Source organism: Macaca thibetana, chromosome 3, assembly GCF_024542745.1.
Source record: "Macaca thibetana thibetana isolate TM-01 chromosome 3, ASM2454274v1, whole genome shotgun sequence".
Classification (NCBI taxonomy): Eukaryota; Metazoa; Chordata; class Mammalia; order Primates; family Cercopithecidae; genus Macaca; species Macaca thibetana.
The window spans coordinates 82515612-82538531 of NC_065580.1; positions in this window are offsets into that span (position 1 = coordinate 82515612).

The window sequence follows — 22920 nt, forward strand, 5'->3', positions numbered from 1 at the left end:
TTTTGAAATGACACCAAAAATGCAGGAAACAAAAGCAAAACTAGACAAATTGAATTCCTTCAAATGAAAAGGCTTCTACACAGCAAAAGAAACAATCAAAAACATGTAAAGACAATCTATGGAATGGAGAAAATATTTGCAAACTGTACATATATTGGAAAGGGGTTAATACCCAAAATATATCCAAAGGAAATGAAAGTAGTATGTTGAAGACATATCTCACTCCTGTGTTTACTGAAACATTATTCACGACAGCCAAGACATGAAATCAATCTATATCCTCAGATAAATGAGTAAAACATATATTATGTATATATATGCATATATAATAGAATATTGAATATTAGAATATTTTTCAGCCTTATAAAAAGAAGGAAATCCTGTAATTTGCAACAACATGAATGAACCTGAAGGACATTGTGCCAAGTGAAATAATTCAGGCACTAAAGGACAGATACTGCATGGTCCAAAGCAGCTAAACAAATAGAGACAGAGTAGATTTGAAGTTGCTAAGAGCTGAGGACTGGGGGAAGAATGGGGAGATGTTGGTGAAAAGGCATAGTTCCAGTTACACGGGAGGAATAAGATCTGAAGATTTATTGTACAGCATGATAACTATAGTTAATAAAAATATATTTTATAAATGAAATTTGCTAGGAGAGTAGAACTGAGATGTCCTAACCAAATACACAAAAAAAGTTAACTATGAGATGATGGAAATGTTAACTAACTTGACTGTGGCAATCATTTCAAATGTATATGAGGATCAAAATATCATTTTGTACACTGTAAAAATACATCATTTATATTTATCAAGTACACTTCAGTAAATCTCGGGGTGGGGGGGAGTAAACAAAACAAAACCAAACCCATACAAATCAATAGCAAAAGAACAACCCTGTCAAAAAATGGGCAAGAGATCTAAATAGAGATTTCTCAAAAGAAGCACACAAATGGCAGGTACCTACAAGTATATGAGAAGGTATCACTAATTATCAGGGCTACCCAATCAAAATATCAGTGAGATATCACGTCACATCTGTTAGAGTGGCTATAATCAGAGAGATCTGGGGGAAAGGGAACCCTTGTGTAATGTTGTTGGGAATGTACAAACATTATGGAAAACAGTATGTGGGTTTCTAAGAAAATTAAAAATAGAACTACCCTATGACCCAGAAGTCTCACTTCTAGGTATATATGAAAACGAAATTAAATCAAGATTTTCAAGAGATCTGCACTCCCATGTTCACTGCAGCTCTATTCACAATAGCCATTATATGCAAACAACCTAAGCGTCCATCAACAGATGACTGAATGAAGAAAATATAGTGTAAATACATAATGGAATGTTACTCAGCTTTTATGAATATTTTTTCTGAATATTATTCCACATTGTAAAAAAATATAAAAACCGGTTATTTGTAACACCATGGATAAACCATATATAAATAATCCAGGCACAGAAAAACAAATACTTCATGATCTCCTATGAGGAATCTAAAAGAGTCAAACTCATAGAAGCAGAAAGGAGAGTGGTTGCTAGGAGCTGGATAGATGGGGAAACAGCAAGATGCTATTAAGGAGCATAAAGTTTCAGTGTAACAAGAATAAGTTTTGGAAATTTAATGTATATCAATGTGACTAAAATTAACAACTTATTGTATAATTGAAATTTGCTAAGAGGTTAGCTCTTAAGTGTTCTCACAACAAAAGGAAACAAAAATGATAACTCAAGAAATGGATATGTTAATTATCTTGACTGTTGCAATTATGTCACAATGAATATGTATATCAAATCATCAAATTGTGCTTCTTAAATATATACAATTTTCAATTGTCAAATATGCTTCGATAAAAACATTTTTTTCTAGAGGAAACATTTGTTATGACTTTCAGTAAGAAAAATCTGTTAAGGACTTTAAAAATAGCATTCCCAGAAGTTTTCTAGTTCAGAGACTGGCCTATGATTTTCTAGGACATCCCTTTTCTGTCTGTTCTCTTGTGAATAATTTGGGGAACAATGGTCACTGGAGGAAAACACTCTTCGAACCCAGCACCTGATGCAGCCTTTGGCTCCTCCTGCAACTTGAAACATGACTTCTGATAATTTTATGAACTTCAATTTTCACATTTATTAAGTGAAAATAATCAAAAGAATGAAATATAATGAAAATCAAAATACCTTACAGGGAAAGAACTGAAAGAAACTCATTTATTTGGAGAAAAAAATTCTACCAAAAATAAATTTGCACATTTAACTTGCTCTGTATATTGCTGTCCTAAACTATTCTATGGTAGACAGAATTATGCCACTCCTTCCTCCCCTCAAGAAAAGTTGTTCATATCCTAATGTTACCTTTCATGGCCAAAGGGACTTGGTTGATATTATTCAGGTGAATATTTTTTTCTTTTTGATACAAGATCTCACTCTGTCACCCAGGCTAGAGTGCAGTCGTATGATCTTGGCTCACTGTAGCCTCGACCTCCTGGGCTCAAGTGATTTTCCCATCTCAGTGCTCAAGTAGCTTGGACTAGAGGTGTATGCCACTATGCCCAGATACTGAATAATTTTTTAAATTTGTTGTAGAGATGAGGTCTCACTATGTTGCCCAGGCTGGTCTCAAACTCCTGGCCTCAAGCCAGCCTCCCACCTTGACCTCTCAAACTTCTGGGATTAGAGGCAGAGCCACCGCACCTGGCCATAGGTAAAGGATCTTTAAATGGGGAGATTATCCTGGATTATTCACGTGGGCCCAGTCTAAATATATGAATTCTTAAAAATGGAAACTTTTTCCCAGCTGCAATCAGAGAGATATATAACAACAAAAGAATGGTCAGAGGATGAATTTTGCTGGTTTTGAAGATGCAGAAAGGGGGTCATGGACAGGAAATGTGGGCAGCCCCTAGAAATTGGAAAGTCAATGAAACCAATCCTCCTAAAAGCCTCCAGAAAGGAATGCAACCCTGCTGATACCTTGATTTGAGACTAGCAAGACTATGTAGGACCTAGAAGTATAACATAATTTAGTGTTGTTTTAAGCCAATAATATTGTGCTAGTTTGTTATGGCAACAATAGAAAACTAACAAATATTGTTATGCTTATTCTGTTTCAGTAACTTTAAAAGGTAAAACTGAGATCTGCCCCCACCCATAAACATAACAGAGTCATTGACATCAAACAGACCCCAGAAGCAGATTAATGGTCTACATAATGAGATTATCACACATGCCACAGGCAAAGCAGTTACTAAGGATCAGTATGTATCTTCTCACTGAATCAAGGAGTAAACTCACTTTCATGGAGCCAAATCACAATTTGCCAATGAAGCTGGATGTTTGAACTTTACACCTTGCTTTTATAAAGAGGGCTTTTTTTTTTTTTAATGTTTCACAAAATGTTTTTTTTTTTTAGCTTCCCTAGCCACCACAAAAGAGAGTTATACTTGCTGTAAGCTCCCCTAGGCAGAAATCAGAAATTAGAGGACATAGCAACAGAAAGAAGGGTCTTTTAAAAATGCCTGAATGACTTGTGCTTGTCTAACACCTAGTTGTGGTGGAAGAAGAGTATAAGAAACAGACTGTGTACTTATTGATTGTTGTAGGTAAAATATGCACCTAATTGCTTCAACAACAGAAATATAGTCTACGTCTTGAAAGGAAGTTGAAATATACTATACTGAAACAGTTTTGCAGAGACTGTAAACAAGCAGGATCCTCCAGTTAGAATTATTTTCAAGATTTATAATTTTAATATTTTAAGTACAAACAGGAGCTTGAGCTGGACAAAATATCAGCTTATAGGGCTTTACAAGTGATTTTTTAATTGATTATATGAGAATTATTTGTGATTAGCATTTCATTCACCTATAAAATTAAAGAGTGCTTTAAATAGATATTTCTCTTTTTACGTCAAATGGAACAAAATTTAGTTTAGAGGGCAACTTTGTTTCATTTAAAAATACATTGAACTGCAGTCCAGCACTTATGTAAATGTTTTACCATCATTGTATAATGTGAATTAGTGACAATTAATGAAAACAAAAAATAAAGGTGTGCGTAAAGCTCTACCTAAATATAAAAAACATATACTACAATGATGTGCTGCCCTTTTTCACTCTTCTTTTTTGTCACCCAGGTTTTACTAAGGACTAGAAATACTACGTTTGCTTTTCCTTTGTGTTCCTAACAGAAAACATGCTGTATGATTTTGTTTGTTTTATATCTGCTTATTTTAGGACTGTTTGCCATACTACAGAAGTAATGCAACTTGGTCTGCACTAAGGCCTTGTAGGATACAGTAAATTTCTCTTTAAAGAACCAATACGTAAGTATGTTCAGCTTCCCTGTTCTTTGTTCCTCATTTTAAAGTTTAACTTCCTTGTTCTTTACATCTCTTTGTCCCTCATTTCAGTAAACAATCCCCTCCTAACCACTATCACCTGCTCTGTCCTTAAGTCACCTGCTCTGTCTTTAGTCATCCTTACAGTCACCTGTTCTGTCCTTAGTCACCTGCTCCATCCTTAGTCATCCTTAGTCACCTGTTTTGTAACCATCCTTCCCACCAAAACTACTCACCCCACCACTACAGCTCGTACACTGTCTCACTTTAAAATAGCCAATCGGAATTACCTTAGACTGTGTGGTCTAACCCTGGTCAATAGGGGAAAGACACAGCAGTACGGACTAGCTGCATTAAGGATAAGACACTCTTCCCCTCCCCTGTCTGGTGTGCTCTCTCCATTGCTCTATCCACGAGACTCACACTTCTATAGAAGTAAATTGTCTTGTTGAGAAAACTTTTGTCTGAGTGCTATTTTCACTTTGTGGCACTGAGCATTTACTTCCAACAATTTTGGGGGCTTGCCTGGGATTCCCATTCTCCTCCAGGGAATGGGTCTCCATTCACTTCTCGTGGGGAGACGTGTGCCACTGCCTCATTGCGGTGGCCTCAGGGTGAGATATCGGGAACCACCCAGTGTGATAAATAAACCCAGACTCTCAACAACCCAGAAAGAAACAGGCTGACAGCCTGAGGAAAGGATTCTCACATAGCACAGCAATCAGGTAACTCTGTACACAGACTAACTTAAGCAGTGTCGCAGGGGCGACAAAGTATTTCCTTGGTGGTCAAGATATTCTGGAGGTTAAAAGTGTGTGTAAATGATCACAAACACTACTGCTTGCAGTGCTGCTTGTGTGAACGATACTAAGCACTACTGCTGTGCAGAGTGAGTGGATCCTATCTGCAGTTCCACGGTCACCTCATACACCTTAGGATAGATCCTGCTACGGGGTTCAAACTGGCACGCCAAAACCAAGAGGGGCCTAAACTCCCATAAAGGAGGCAGCCAGAGTGGAGGAAGCAAAAGAAGGGTGCAAGTATCCTCCAGCAGGTGGGGGCTAAAAGATAGGCAAGAAATCTCTAGTACACGGGATTGAGCCTTAACAACCCTCTCAATAAAACTAGGCAAGGGATTGAGCCTAACTAGGACGCAACATGGGAAATACCCCAAGCAAAACAGTGAGTAAAAAGGATATAAATACCAATAAAGATATTCCCCCAATCGTCCCCTAGGTCTCATGTTAAAATCCTGGAAAAATAATGAGAGCACTAAACATGAGAAAAAGCAACAAATGATAAAATATTGCTATTTTATTTGGACTCAGAGACTCATCTTCAAACCCTCAATCTTCTGACCAAAGTTTGGGTCGAATGAAGATGTGATGTGTCAGCTTTTTATTCAATATATAAATGATAAAAGCCTGGTTTCTCAAGAGGAACTAGACTATGCTCTTTGTTGGAGGCAGAGACCTGAATTCCTTTCTCCCTTAAAGACAACTAGGGAAGAACCCAATGTAACATAACAAAAGGAAAAATTATATAAATTAGTTCCCATGCTCAAAGACTCCAGCATATGGGATCCCTAGACCATCTTCCCCTGCTCAGTGACTCCAACCCCTCTCCTCAGACAGCTGCTGCTGCCCAAGATCCTGGTCCAGATTCTTCACCTACTCATGTTATTCCTCCTCCTTACAATCCTGAAATTATCATCCCAAGAGTCTGTCCATTAACAGCCTAAGGACCCCTCCCTAAAGGGACTCCAATGTGAAGTAGAACAATATAAAAAGGATATCCAAAACTTCCCTTTTCCCTCTACAACTAAAGAGTCAGCCCCGATCTCTTTCCCTTAAGAAAGGTGCCACAAGGAGCGGGAGCTATTGACTTCATGAATACTCCCTTAACCAGTTCAGAAGTCCAGAGTTTAAAAAAGGAGCTTAAGTCACTACTAGATGACCCTTATGGAGTCGCAGATCAAATTGATCAATTTTTAGGACATTAGTTATACACTTGGGTCGAGTTAATGTCCATTTTGGACATCCTCTTTTCAGGAGAAGAAATGAGTATGATTCATAGGACTGCTATGGTAGTTTGAGAACATGAGCATACTCCCAGTCAAACATTCCTAACATGGACCAGAAATTCCCTGCCCGAGACCCCGACGGGGACAATAACAACACAGCTCACTGGGAAAACATATAGGACCTAAGGGAGGTGATAATAAAAAGAACTCAGGAATCAGTACCCCAAATCTAAAATCTTTCTAAACATTTAATATACAATAGAAAAGGATAAAGGGCCTATGAGATTCCTAGACAGACTGAAGGAACAAATGAGACAATATACAAGCTTCAATTTAGAAGATCCCCTCAGACAAGGAATGTTAAAACTCCAATTTTTCACAAAAAGTTGACCAGACATTTCAAAAAAATTACAAAAAAATAGAAAATTGGAAAGACCAGACCATCCCCTAAGTGAACTTCTCAGGGAAACTCAAAAGTTATGTGTGGGGAGAGACAAAGAAAATCATAAACAAAAGACAAAACTTACATTATTCACCTTCCAATAGATGACCTCAAACCCATGTACTTTTTTTTTTTTTTTTTTTTTTTGAGACAGAGTCTTGCTCTGTCGCCCAGGCTGGGGTGCAGTGGCCGGATCTCAGCTCACTGCAAGCTCCGCCTCCCGGGTTTAGACCATTCTCCTGCCTCAGCCTCCCCAGTAGCTGGGACTACAGGCGCCCGCCACCTCGCCTGGCTAGTTTTTTTTGTATTTTTTAGTAGAGACGGGGTTTCACCGTGTTAGCCATGATGGTCTCGATCTCCTGACCTCGTGATCCGCCCGTCTCGGCCTCCCAAAGTGCTGGGATTACAGGCTTGAGCCACCGCGCCCGGCCGAACCCATGTACTTCTAAACAGAGCTTCCAGAGAGCCAGAAACTATAAAGGGTCTGAACCCTTCTTGAAAAGACCCAAACCTCCATCTGGAGGACCAAGGCCCTCATTTACCAGGCCCTCTAAAGAGTGTGGTGAAACAAAGTCAAAAAATCCCAGAACTGAGAGGTACAAAGGACAAGATAGGTGCTACAAATATGAAAGAACAGACCACTTCAAGAGGAAATGTCCCAAATTAAAAAAAGAGAAAAAAGTCCATCCATTCATTACTTTCAAGGAAGAATAAGGGAGTCAGGGGCTCTGTCTCTTTTATGTTGAGTGCCACCAGGAGCCCTTAAGAAATTTAGAAGTGGGACCTAAACGTGAACTTTTCACCTTTTTGCTCGATTCAGGAATGACTTGTTCCTGTTTGTTTCCCTTCATCTAATACTGCTTACTCTTTGGAAGCGCTTTTGCTCTCTGGAGTGAAAGGTGAAGGATTTAAAACAAAAATTTAAAAAAACACAAAAGTCAAATATCAAGATCAATCAGCTCATATTCAGTTTTTGTTAATCCCTGAGGCAGAGACTAATTTATTAGGGAGGGATTTAATGTTGAAGTTAGTCATAGGCCTACAAGTCAGACCAAGAGAATTCCTCACTTCTTTAAACCTACTCACCACTACAGATAAAAAATACATTAATCCCAATGTCTGGTCCAAAGAAGGGAACTAAGAAAACTCTGAGTCCCTGCAATCCACATCAAGTTAAAAACCCCCAGGGAAGTAGTAAGGAGAAAATAATACCCCGTTCTCCTAGAGGGCAGGATACAGTTAAAACCTATAATTGAAGGTCTTATTAAAGACAGGCTTCTTGAGCCCTGTATGTCCTCTTATAACATCCCAATACTGCCAGTCAAGAAATCAGATGGGTCATACCCGCTGGTAAAAGCCTTAGAGCCATTAACCAAATAGTCCAAACTACCCAACCCGTTGTCCCCAATCTATACACCATTCTCAGCAAGATTCCATGTAATCATCAATGGTTTACTGTTATAGATTTGAAGGATGTTTTCTGGACATGTCCCCTGGCTAAAGATTGTCAAGATATATTTGCTTTTGAGTGGAAAGATCTCTACCCAGGGCGAAAACAACAATATCGATGGATAGTCTTACCCCAAGGATTCAGACTCCCCTAACCTTTTTGGTCAAATTTTAGAACAAGTATTAGAAAAAGTCATCATCCCAAAACAAATATGCCTCCTCCAATATGTTGATGATATTCTTTTATCTGGTGAAGATATAGACAAAGTAGCTAGCTTCTCTACACATATTCTTAACCATCTGCAGTTCGAGGGGTTACAAGTCTCAAAGGGAAAACTTCAGTATGAGGAGCTAAAGTAAGTTAAATATTTAGGCCACAGTGCAGACAAGTGAAAAAATAGGGCCTAAATAAGTTGAGGGAATTGTATCCCTACCCTTGCCTCAAACTAAACAAAAATTCAGGAAATCTTTAGGGTTAGTTGGATACTGCCACTTATGAATTGACTCATATGACTAAACAATAAACTTTTATATCAAACACTTGCTTAGGAGAAGCCTGACCATCTCCTGTAGACTTCTGAGAAAGGTGATCACGTCAAAGAGCTGAAAGAAAGGCTGATAACCATCCCTATCTTAGCCTTACCCTCCCTAAAAAGCCATTCCACATTTTTGTCAACATGGATGATGGAGTAACTTTAGAAGTGCTTACTCAAGAACACAGAGGCTGTCGGCAGCCCATGGCCTTCCTGTCAAAAGTCTTAGATCCAGTTACTTGTAGATGACCTCAATACATCCAGTCCATTGCAACTACAGCAGTATTGGTCAAAGACAGTAGAAAGTTAACCTTTGGAGGAAAATTGACAGTAAGCATGCCCCACCAAGTTAGAACTATCTTCAACCAGAAAGCTGGACAGTGGCTCACTGACTCAAGAATCTTAAAGTATGAGGCTATTCTGTTAATATTAGCCACTGATAATTCGCTTATCCCAGCAGGTTTCCTAACAGGGGATCCAAATCTAAAGAGAGAGCATACATTTAGATTTAATTGATTATCATACAAAAATCCAACCAGACCTAAGAGACACTCCCTTCAGGATGGGATGACAGTTATTTATAGATGGTTCCTTCTAGGTGATTGAAGAAAAAAGACACAATGGGTACTCAGTACTTGATGGAGAAACTCTTGAAGAAATAGAGTCAGGAAAATTGCCTAACAATTGGTCTGCCCAAACTTGCAAGCTGTTTGCACTCAGCCAAGCCTTAAAGTACTTACAGAACCAGGAATGAACCATCTATACCAATTCTAAGTACACCTGTTGAGTGGCTCATACATTCGGAAAAATTTGGACTGAGTGAGGTCTCATTAATACTAAAGGTCAAGACCTTGTTCATAAGGAACTAATCACCCAAATACTGAATAACCTTCAGTTGCCAGAAGAAATAGCTATTGTCCATGTCCCTGGATACCAGAAAAGCCTTTCTTATGAAAGTCAAGGAAATAACCTAGCATAGCAGATAGCCAAACAGGCTGCCATGTCTTCTAAAACATCAATTTTTGACTTAACTCCTTATCTTCCTCCTCCTACCATGATCCCCATTTTCTCTTCCACTAAAAAATAAAAACTAATAAAAATAGGTGTGGTGCTAAAGAGAATTCAGAAGAAAAATGGATATTGCCAGACCAGAGAGAAATGTTATCTAAACCCCTTATAAGGGAAGTCTTGTCCCAGCTGCATCAAGGGATCCATTGGGGGCCCCAAGTCATGTGTGACGCAGTCCTCAAAGTTTATGGGTGCATAGGAATTTATACCCTGGCCAAATAGGTTACAGACAGTTGTTTAGTATGTAAAAAAATCTAATAAACGAACTATAAAAAGAATACCCCTTTGGGGAAGGAGCCCAGGCTTAAGGCCATCCCAAAGTATCCAGATTGATTACACAGAGATACCTCCAATAGGTCATCTAAAATACTTACTAGTGATAGTAGATCACCTCATTCACTGGGTCGAACCTATCCCCTTTTCAAATGCAATGACTGGTAATGTAGTTAAGGTGTTAATTGAAAATATCATGTCCAGGTTTGGGCTAATAGAAAATACTGACTCAGACAATGGAACCAATTTCACTGTCCATATCACTAAAAAGCTATCCCAAACACTAGACATTAGATGGGAATATCATACTCCTTCACACCCACATTCATCAGGGAGAATAGAATGAATCAAACGCTGAAGAACTGCTTAACCAAGTTGGTTCTGGAGACTTGGTTACCATGGACCAAATGCTTTCCTACTGCCCTGTTAAGAATCCAAATTGCTCCTCGGAAGGAAATTGGTCTTTCCCCTTATGAGATGCTCAATGGATTGCCTTATTTACACTCCACTACATTTGAAACAAAAGACCAATTCTTCAAAAATTATATACTTGGTTTATCTTCTACTTTCTCTTCTCTTAAAACCAAAGGTCTCCTAGCATGGGCACTGCCCCTAGAGTTCCCAGTACATCAAAATCAGCCTGGGGATCACATCCTCATCAAAAGCTGGAAGGAGGAAAAGCTCGAACTGGCCTGGGGCGGACCTTACCTAGTGCTCCTAACTACTGAAACCTCAGTCTGGACAGCAGAAAAAGGATGGATGGATTACACCCGAGTCAAGAAAGCACCTCCACCTCCAGAGTCATGTGCCATAGTCCCAGGTGAAAACCCTACCAAACTAAAGCTAAGGAAAAATTAACTCTCTTTCATCTATTCTATTACTGCTCCTTTCCTCACTGTATTGCTGACCACCTCATTATTAATGTAACCAAGTCAATTTCACCTCAAACTATTACATTTGATTCTTACCTTGTCCCTGTGGAGACTTATCAAGTCAAAGACAGCTTTCCACTTCAGAAAAATACCTGTGTCTTTCCTGGCTCTCCTCAGGCTGGAGAGTAGTGAATCAGGATCATTTAGTCTGGGAAGGTTTCAGTGAAGACCCCAGTGTCAACTAGGAGTCTTGTCCCCTGATACAGAGCTTTTATGCTGTAGTTGGTCCAATGTTCTGTGGACCACTAAAGGGCAAGGATGGACTGCCCCAACCAGCAGTTGTAATTTCCTAAAACCATACATTCATTTTACTAAAGAAACAGCTTCCCCTAACTGTCAACTAAACCAGTGCAATCCAATACAGGTTATTATCTCAAACCCTCAAAGTTTTTCTCCTTCTCTAAGTTGGTTCCCTTCTTTAAGCTGGTTTTATGGTATGGGGGCTGAGGATTCAGGAACAGATCCTATCGGATCCTCTGAAATACACTTCATTGCCCCCCCACTGCCTATACCTTCCCCTAAGCCTTCTTCCAAAACCTCTCACAATGAAACTGTTGTTTCTTCTCCATCTAACAACAAGACCAAGGTAGCTATTATAGAAGTTAATGATCTAAAACAAACTTTGTCAATTGAGACAGTGTATCAAGATGTGAATGAATGCTTGGTTGGAATGGATCAAATATTCTGACCGCACTTTAAACAAAAGCAATTGTTATGCTTGTGTGCATGGCAGACCAGAAGCGCAGATTATCCTCTTTCCACTAGGATGGTCCTTTAGTCAACCAGACATGGGCTGTGTAATAGCTCTTTTCCAAGATTCCACAGTCTGGGGTAACAAGTCGTGTCAAGCTCTCTCTCTCTGCTATATCCCGAAGTTCAACATTCTGTGGGTCAACCACTGAGGGCCATCCAGCTTCCATCTCCCGACACTAGGTTCACTTCGTGTCTCTCACAACAAGTAGGTAACTTAGCATTCCTTGGAGACCTAAAAGGATACAGTGAGCTTAAGAGTTTCTAAGAGCTTACCAATCAGCCAGCCCTTATTCACCCCCAAGCATATGTATGGTAGTATTATGGTGGACCTTTACTGGACACTCTGCCAAGTAACTAGAGTGGCACTGGTGCTCAAGTCCAATTGACTATCCCTTTTGCCTTGGCATTTCATCAACCAGAAAAAGGAAAAACACAACATCGTAAAGCAAGGGAAGCCCCTTATTGGTCTTTTGACTCCCATGTTTACTTAGATACGATTAGAGTCCCACTAGGAGTACCACATAAATTTAAAGCCTGGGATCAAATAGCTGCAGGATTTGAGTCAATATTTTGGTGGGTGACAATTAATAAAAATGTAGATTAGATAAATTGCATCTATTATAATCAACAGTGATTTATCAATTACATTAGGGATGTTGGTAAAGGAATGTCAGAACAATTGGGCCTACTAGCCAGATGGCCTGGGAAAACAGAATGACCATAGAAATGATATTAGTCAAAAAAGGTTCTGTTTGTGTTATGATTAAAACTCAGTGTTGTACTTTCATCCCAAAAAACACTGCCCTTGATGGGAATGTAACAAGGGCCCTACAAGGACTTACTGCTTTATCCCATTAATTAAAAATTCTGGAGCCAATAACTCTTTCTCTAGATGGCTAGAGAGGTGGTTCAGTAAATGGAAAGGAACCATAGCCTCAACTCTTACTACTCTTACAGCCGTAACAGGTGTACTCATTCTTGTTAGATGTCGTGTCATACCACGCATCCATGGGCTAGTGCAAAGGCTTATAGAAACAGCACTTATTAAACCCTCCCTTAGCTCTCCTCCACTTTATTCAGATAAGCTTTTCCTTTTAGAGGATCAACTCAGAAAACAAAGCCAGGCCATGTTAAAAAGGTTTGAAGAGGAAGGACTATAAAAATTGAAAGGGGGAATTGAAGGATTCCATAAATTCCTCTTCAAAGAACCAATATGTCAGTATATTCAGCTTCCATGTTCTTTGTTCTCCATTTTAAAGTTTAACTTCCTTGTTTTTTATGTCTCCTTGCCTCTAGTCTCAGTAAACAACCCCCTCCTAGCCTCTATCACCTGCTCTGTCCTTAGTCACCTGCTCTGTCCTTAGTCACAAGCTCTGTCATTAGTCATCCTTAGTCATCTGCTCTGTAACCATTCTTTCTGTCAAAACTACTCATCCCGCCACTCTGGCTCTTACCCCTGCTTTCTTTAAAATAGCCAGTTGGAATTAGCTTAGACTATGCAGTCCAACCCTAGCCAACAGGGGAAAGACACAGTAGTAGGGACTAGCTGCATTACAGATAAGACCCCCTTCCCCTCCCTTGTCCAGTGTGCTCTCGCCATTGCTCCATCCTCAAGATGCACGCTTCTATAGAAGTAAATCGCCTTGCTGAGAAAACTTTTGCCTGAGTGCTATTTTCACTTTGAGGCACAGAGCATTTACTTCCAACAGGCCTTAATATTCTGGCACTTCAATTTCTCTATAATTGTGCCAATTAAAAGGATTTTTACTTTTTAGCAAAATTCTGACACAATCATTTAAATTTCACAGTCACATAAGGAATGCTCAATTTTAAATGAGTTGCATTCCCAAAATGCATATGTAAATAGATTCCATTTAATCTCCATTGTCCCATTGAAATTGGTTAGATTTACTCTAAATCCACAGGCCACCCCCCCGAATTCTAATCACTTAATAATGTACCTTAAGCATATTACCCAATCAACATGGGTCACAAAGTTTTATGGATGCCAAGCATCTGTCTAACCCTGCTATGCTTTGTCCTTATTCCCTCCATTTGCCTGCAAAAGATATGTGGGCTTCTCCATTAATCATTCATGAGATCCCCATGACCTGGGACAGGACAAAGGTCCAACTGACTTTCCTAGCTTGTTTTTGTGAACTCTGAGGTTTGCATGAGGGGTGCCACCTTTCCACTAGAATCTGACTCACACTACCTATTTCCCTGACCTAATCCAAAACAAGATCCTTTCATTCTTCTTCTTTCTTGGTTTCCTAAATGATGTTGACAGTATGAGAACAGAGGGAGGATAAATATTTATCCATTTTATACCCACCCTAGAGAAAGTTAGTGTTGCATGAAAGGGATGATGTGATGGTGGGACCATTTGACCAAATGACCCTAAAGAATTACTATGCAGGCCTAGAGAGTTTTGAGACAAATTTCTGAAGTGAGGGATGGGTGGAATGGGGAAGAGATGGATGCACGGCATGCTGGCCTGCAGCCTTGCAGCACTTTCCAACTCTTCTGTGAAAAATTACTTAAGAGACTGGACTGGAATCAGATTGGCTGAGGTTGAATTTCAGCTCCATTGCTTATTACTTATGAACCCTCTGAAAAGTCAATTTCTCCTAGCTTTAGTTACCTACATATAAAATGGAGATGAGTATCTATCTATAAGGTTATTATCTGTATTAAATGAGACAAGATAAGGACTAGCCTAGTCCAGTACACATAGGGAATGCTCAGTAACTACTATCATCATAATTACCCATGATGATTATTGTATGAGGTCTGCTGATGTGGCAATGTTGGTTAGAGTTGAAAGGAGAAAAAGGAACAGCCTACTTTTTCTCCCCTTCCCACTAACTTTTCTTTATAACCAATGTTGATAATATGTTGTTGCAACCCTGGAGTTATATGGAAGATGTCAAATCAGGGTTTCATAATAAACAGTAGGAAGTAGCAAGATAGTTGTTAGCTGTGCAAATACAGGGAAGGAGATGATAGGTGTCCATGGGAATAACAGGTGGGCTGGAAGAAGTCCATGCCTCTAGGCTGAAGAATATTTAGCAGTAAGCACTACCCTAAGCCTCATGCACAAATTTAAATTTAGTCTTTTTGCACATTCCCAATAAGAGTTTACACTGTTCAACTTATTCCCTTTCCTCATGCACAGGCCTAAGTCCCAGAAGTCAATGTTCAGTGACAGTAACACCAGGCCATCCCTAGTGATGAGTATGTCCTTGAACAAAGCTGTAGCAGACAGATGCTCATTCCCAGAGCCTCTTAATCTCGTGGCATGACTAGGCTGCCATATGCAAAACATAAAGAAGTGGAAGTCGCAGCTCACCAAGTAGGCAGAGTAGAAGAGAAAGCTTGTTTGCAAAAATAGACATTAAAACAGACAACCCAGGGAGGAATAAACATGAAGGATGAAAAGTTCCAGTGATTTTTCCTGCTTATGTTAGCTAACTGAGGCCTACATGAATTTCAGCCTCTGGATTCAAGGCTATGCATTTGCACCCTTATTATTAATTTGCTTCATGATTTAAGAAGTATAAGTTACTTTCTATTACTTCAAATCAAAGAATTCTAACAGTAAAACTATATAACCTCTTCAACTTAGCCTGGGGTTTTTACCTCAGTGAGTACCTTCTAGCTCAATTTGAAAATATTATTGGAACTTCCTCTTAAATAGTGAAAGTAATGGGCAGAAACTATCATCATAACTGCAACAGCCTAATCCTGTGAAGTCATTAAAGGTTTTCATGTGTGTCGATGCCACTTTATAGAGATGACAGTATAACACTCTAGCAGACTATAATAAACCTGAGCCAACTACAAACCCCCTAAAATACACCAAGGAATTTTAATATCATTACTATTCAAACCATGTAGTGTGAAAATTCAGATTATCAGAATGTTCTAAGTTAATTAGTAGTAGTAGTAGTAATATTTATGTTCTTTTGTTGTTGCTGTGTTATTTAAAAACTATTCGAGAAGTAAGCAACTTACTGTTTAGATTTTTTTTTTTTTTTTTTTTTTTGAGACAGAGTCTTGCTCTGTCACCCAGGCTGGAGTGCAGTGGCACGTTCTCGGCTCACTGCAAGCTCCGCCTCCAGGGTTCATGCCATTCTCCTGCCTTAGCATCCTAAGTAGCTGGGACTACAGGCGCCCGCCACTACGCCTGGCTAATTTCTTTGTATTTTTAGTAGAGACGGGGTTTCACCGTGTTAGCCAGGATGGTCTCGATCTCCTGACCTCGTGATACACCCGCCTCCGCCTCCCAAAGTGCTGGAAATACAGGCGTGAGCCATGGCGCCCAGCCCCTGTTTACATTTTTAAATCCCATATTTTAAATCTTCCATATTTTGGGGATTTAGGGTTGCTTTGACAAGAATATCTGGAAAAAAGGAATATTACTGTCCCGACATAAATTTTTAGTTGTATTTTTAGTGACTACGTATTTGTTTTAAATAAAGCTCTTCCAAAGGTGGAGGGCAGGGGAGTCTCATTCACCATAGAGAACAATAGAAATGCAAGTGATAGAGCATACAGAGTTTTTGCTTCCAAAATTTCAACCTATTCATATATTTTGATTGACAAATTACCTTTGTTTCCAACACTTTCTGCTATCATATGGAAATAATTGTTACCAAATTAGCTTCCTAATGTATATAACCATATTCATTAATAGTAATTTATCCATGAAAATTTAGAATTTTTCATAACAGAATTATACAACCTTAAAAACAATTTTTTTGATAAAAGGTATTTATAGCCAACCTAATTAGAATCACAAATATGGGGAAGAAAGAACAGAGATGACCCATGATACAGTCAAAGATGTACTATGAAGATTTATATGCTGAAATGCTGATGCCTTGTTATTGCATTACTGGATCATTGGAGAGGGTGCTCATAACAGTGTTTCCAGTATTTTGAACTGGGGATGTACATTATGATTGGTAAAATGCAAACAATATTTCTGTGCCTGTGTGTGTAGTGTAGTATGGATTATAATCCAGTCTCCTCTCTTGGCTTAGAGAAGAGGTTGACCTAGAATTGCAAGATGTAATGCCAAGGTGAATTACTGATTGAGTATTGTACAGTCACAAGTAGGAAAGCAGAGGAAATTTGAACTATTAGGTACAAGGCAGTGAAAACAACACAAAGCAAGAACCAGTACCCAAAATTAAGCAAGACCTAGAAGATGAGATTTGGCAATTCCCCTTCACAGAGATATAGTAAGTAGAATAGCAAAGTGTACAGAGAAGATATAAAGGCCCCTAAGAGTCATCATGCTCTCTTCTCCTGCCACGAGTGAATGGGCATGGGGTTTCCCTAACTCACCTAATGTGGGGTAGTCTGACTGAGCTGTATATTTATTCACCTGAGGAGCTTTAAAAAAATACTAACACCTTAGTTTCACCCAAGACCAATTTAATCCGAACCTCTGGGGATTCAAGTGCATAGCCGGCATTGAGAACGGCCTATTAAATGATTGAATGGAAGGAGCTTCCCCACTGGAGGAAACACGGAAGGTGAAATGTGGGTTCCTTTAACAAATCCCCTGCATTCAAATCTTTCCAGGGTACTGTGCACTGGAATTGACAAGATTATAGTGCTTGTATGGTCAGCAGCCATGTGGGGCAGGAGCTGCTGAGGCACTAAGCTAGTTCAGATGACATGCTCAAGCATGCTATAGCAGAAAAGAGTACATAAACTTGTATATAACTTGCCCTGTGTCTGTAAGAACACATAACTCAAAATAGATAACCACAAAATGGTTATGACTTAATACCATGCATAAGTGCTCATTAAAAGCAAACAATGAGAGATGGTACGACTTAATTTCAGCTTCACTTTAACTAATAGATAGAAAAATATTCATGTTTCCTTTTGTCTAAAGTTCATCAAAAGGTCTTAATTTCTAAAATGTGCTTTTATCCCAAATATTCAGAGAAAAATCTTAGTTGATCCTTAAACATGCAGTATTTTTCCATTCTGACAAACAGAATGTTTTGTATATTTCCAGATGTGTTTTTCTCCTAAACTGTGCACCTGACAACCAAAATAAGATGCCATCATCCTCCGTCTGAGTCAGCAAAGGTGCTTCCAGCCTTTGCCCTGAGGAGATAAGAACCCTCTTGGAATGTGTCCGTCATTAAAATAGTGCTGGAGGGAGTTTACCTGCCTATATTTTAATTACTGTTTTATTCACATTATTTAAATTATCGTTATTGAAGTCAACCCCAAATCCACTACCTAGCATTTAGTTTTCTTTTTCATTAGGATATATTTGTCTTTACATCAAAACAAAACAGTGCTTTTTAAAATTCATCATATTCACTAGAGTTATGGTGAAATCGATTCTTTTACACCACTGGTGCCAGAGGACAAGATAAACATGCCACATGGGCTAACATTTTAGCCTAAGTCAGCATAATAATTATCACATTATTAGAGAATTGTGCTGTGTTGATTAGCATATATCAGCATACAAATCAATTTCCATGTAAGAACCAAAACCGTTCTCCAAATTTCAGTAGATTTACGCAAACCTCCCTCCAACCCCACTCCTTTGTGCCAGGTGAAGCTGGGAAACTTAGGGACAAGAAAGAGTTTCATTTTTGCAGTATATCATTAGTCTGGAAAAGACAAATGTTTACTCTGGAAATGAGTTACTTTCACACTTTAAATGTACAGCTTGAGGAGGACGATACTGCAAAAACAGGGAAGAGAAAGAAGCAGATAGCATATTTGGCAGTGTAAGAAGGATTCAGTATTAAAGATTAGGACTGGTAATGTGCCCAGTCCAGGGTAAAAGAAGCTAAGAAACCACTGGTTGGTTAATTGAGATGTGAAGAAAGAGTTCATTCTTTTACGTGACTCCTTGAGAATAGTGGTTAATTATTAGAGGTCTTGGAAATTCATATTTTTCTCTGTTCTGAGAACATAGGTTCTATATGAGAGCATTTTTTCCTTCCCCAAGCTTCCATTCTTTCCATTTTCCTTACCTAAAATTTAGCCAGTTTCACTTTTATTTACCTGTAGTATTTAATTGATTTATCTTGTAAGGTTCCAGAAGACAAAAATTGCATCCTATTGATTTTATATTCCTCATGGTGCTGAACACTCAATATATTTGTTTCTATTCATTATTTGCTAAGAGCTATAAATATAATAAAGTGTCTGAAAATTTATTTTAAAATTTTCAGGGCATTTCCAAGTTGAAGAGGTGAATGGAAACTCCTCTGGCAGCAGGTGTCACCTCCCAGATTTGGCACATGCAAATAAGAAACACGTTTATTATGGAAAATCAATGCATTTTGACACAGGTAATGTCAAATTATATATTTAAATGGGTAATGCATCATATAAATAAAATTGTTATTCAAATGTGTGATAGTAGTTGCTTAAATGGTGAAAGATCATGACTTGGAGTCACACATTCTAAGACACATTTGGACCAAGACTGCACGTATTTTTTTTTTTTCAGTCTTGATCTTTAGCATGTGTCCTTTTATCTGTGAAAAATACCCTGTTTACTCTCACTTCTGCTATATGCTCTTGGTTGTGTGAAGCTAAGATGTCAGGAACTCTAAGCACTTAGAACAGAGACTGGCATTTCATAACCATTCAACATATCTTAGTGAACATAATTATGATAATGATGACTGTTATTACTTTGTCCAAATCATATTATTTTTTTCTTTTCTGCATATGGAGATTCTTGGTGGCTAGCATCTATTTCTGTATTTCTTAGTCCCACAATTCATGCATGGTTTTTTATCTATGTAAGTAAGAACATGTGTGAAGAGCAGAATGCAAAGCACGGTTAAATATCAATGCTCTAGTGAACCAAATGCATTCTCATACGCCTATGATAAATTCCATATACTAAAGCTGATAGATACATCAAATAGAGATAAAAAGCAAAAAATTTATTTTAGCAAGAATGTATTAAATTCTTCAAATGTATTTGGCATATGAATAAATAGAAAAGCAAATAATAATTCAAGATTTATATGGAACTTCACGTTTTTATCATTGAGCTTGGGGAATGATGATAACTACGGTGAAACAGAAATAAAGAATGGTGGTATTAATCCATTCACAAAAAAATGAAACCATACATCAGAGACAAGTAGCCTCAAACAATTATTAATACAGGATTTTTAAATTATACATCTCAACAGTGAAAGTCACGCTACTTGACTTTTCAGTTGTTGGAAAAGCTCTAAAATTAGAAGTCAAACTTTTACAGTATGTATATATATGAATGATTTCAGAGTCAAACTTCCCCCATACCATCCTTCCTATATATGGCCCCTTAACATTAATTGATGGTTGTAGTTTGGAGGTGGTTAATGAGGAAGAATGTTTTTCTTATAGAACTGATTCACACAAACCATTTATAAAAGGCAATAATGCTTAAATGAGTGCCTACAGGCTGTGGTAATAATAACTCACATCTGAAATTTTGAACCAAATATTTGAGAGAGTGTAATTTGTAGTATAACTACTTTTCTTGAATCAATCACTTCATTGTTTTGTTAAAGTGTTGTGTCAAAGCTGTAAGTCAGAACTGCTACTAAACGGTTAAGTATCTAATTCCTCTAGTGTGCCTTTCTCATTTGTTTGCAAAGGTACATGAAATAGGCTTCTGCGGAAATGGTATATTAATGTATATTTGTAGTAATTCATAGTGTTGAGTTATGTGAAGTCATAAAATGGCATTCTTTCTCATTTATTAAAGGGCAGGTTTCACATCAGGAATGAAAAGAAATGACATTTTTATAAGAAGTAAACTTACATTGAGATAAATAGTCAAGAGCAAATAATACACATTCTTAGGTTATTTATATTTGTCATCATTACTTTCACTATCACTCATACTCAAGCCCTTTACCTGTTACCATTTATTACAAGACAAAAACAAAATGATTGTGACTGTAAAAAAAAAATGAAATAGGTTAAGTTCAAATAAGAGCTACAATAGGAATCCTGTTGAAACATAGTTGTAGCTAAAGCTTGGAGCTTGATATAGAGGTTATGCAATTACTTAGATATTGAATGGCATGACGTTATAAAATGTAAAATCTAGACTGTGCTCTGGTCTGGAAAATTCAGATCTAACCAGTTATTGAACTAAATTGCCCATTATATGTTAGGTTATCCATTATAGGTTGAATCTTTTATGCACATTAAATTATTCACTCCCAGGTTAAAATTGGAGCAGGAGTAGGAGTATTTTTGAGTATAGTATTCAAGTATCCTGAAATTAGTTATCACAAATTCTACAGATAATAACATACTTAAATGTACTTTACATTTTGCATCTTTAGTAATACACTGTGCTTTCTGCAGAAAAGTCTTTTGCAGACCTAAGTCCCTGGTGAAGAGAAGTGGTAAGGTTGTCCAAAATCCAAATTACATCAATTTAAAGACACTGGAGACCAATAAAAGCTGTGGATTTGAGAGGCTATGATCTCAGAGGAAAAAGAATTACAAAGGACTCTGCCCAATATTCATTATTGCTTTTTCCTGTTAAAGCATTTGCTAATTCACAAGCAAAAGGTAAAGGGCTAAGGAACGGAACAGGGCTTCCTAGGGGGTTGAAGGGACTGAAATGTGGTATGGGGACATCAAGGAGAAGGGGTCCTGGTAAACACCCCAGGCAAGAACTGTGAATGTTGATACCAATTCTACTTAGCCAAAGAAGATCCCATGTCACATATGTTTAGATTTGTATTTGTGGTATGTGTGTATACATACACATACACACATATTTATTTCAGAGGTGAACCAAAATTAAACCAGCTTTTACTAAGATGAAACTGCAATTCTAAACAAGCTCCATCTCTCACTGAATTGCATTAATATATTCTATCCCTTCTGTCTGCTTGAAGGAAGCAACTGGGAAATTCTCTTATGACAAAGAAAACAGTATCTAGAGACTACCTCCATAATTTTTTATACACAATAGGCAGACAGCATCCCATTAGACAATTGTCAGACATACCAAGGAAAGAGACCAAGTGTATCAAAGCCAGAAAACAAAAAAGATAATAGAAACAAACCCACAGTAGATATAGATATTGGAGTTATCAGACAAGGATATTAAAATAAACGTGATGAACATAGTCACATGGTTAGATAACAAGGTGGAGAACTTCAACAAAAAGCTGAAAATTAAAAATTAATCACATGGTAATTCTAAGTAACATACTGTGCAACTCTAGGTATACAGTCTATAGTGAGCATCACAGTAAATTCTATTCAAATTAGATAATACCATTATTTTTCCTAAAAATTTATAATTTTAAAATGTCTGGCCATTTATTTCTAAAAATTACTCCATTAATATATGAATCTCATAATTATGCTCAAATACAGGCTCTGGTTTTCATTCTCTATCTATAAAAGTGTTATTTTTAATATATGTGTTAGACCACTTGAAAATTTCAATTTTCCAATTGTGATAGAAATGATTACTGTTAATAATTATATTACAGTCAAAAGGTTAGCAAAGAGAATGCTAAAATACTGAAATGACCTAAAGATATTATTTAAACTATGGGCAGCTTGTTTTTCTTTTTCATTTATATCTTTCAGCCTTGTTACAGCATTGAAGGAGTAAAAGTTAAACGGTAGTTACTTTACTTGTCTGAATTTATCTGAAACTTCAAAAAATTATATAGCAAGTAAAGAAAATGTCTTAAAAACATAAAATTATTTCACCACTTTTCACATAACAAGTCTGAAAACATATATATATAGTTTGTCTATATATATGGTATTTATATATGTTTTCAGACATATGTACACATATATAAATACTCTGCTTTTGTATCTTTGGTGTTTGTACAAATGTGAACAACAAAGATACAAAAATAATTCATTCACCACTGAAAATATTAAGACAGATGTAATAGCAGAGATTACATTAAAGATTATCCAAGGAGAGTGTAGATTTTATTCAATACGTGAGGCAATTATTCATTTATATACTACCTTTTTTTAATTTTTTTTGAGATGGAGTCTCACTCTGTCGCCCAGGCTGGAGTGCAGTGGCACAATCTCAGCTCACTGCGACCTC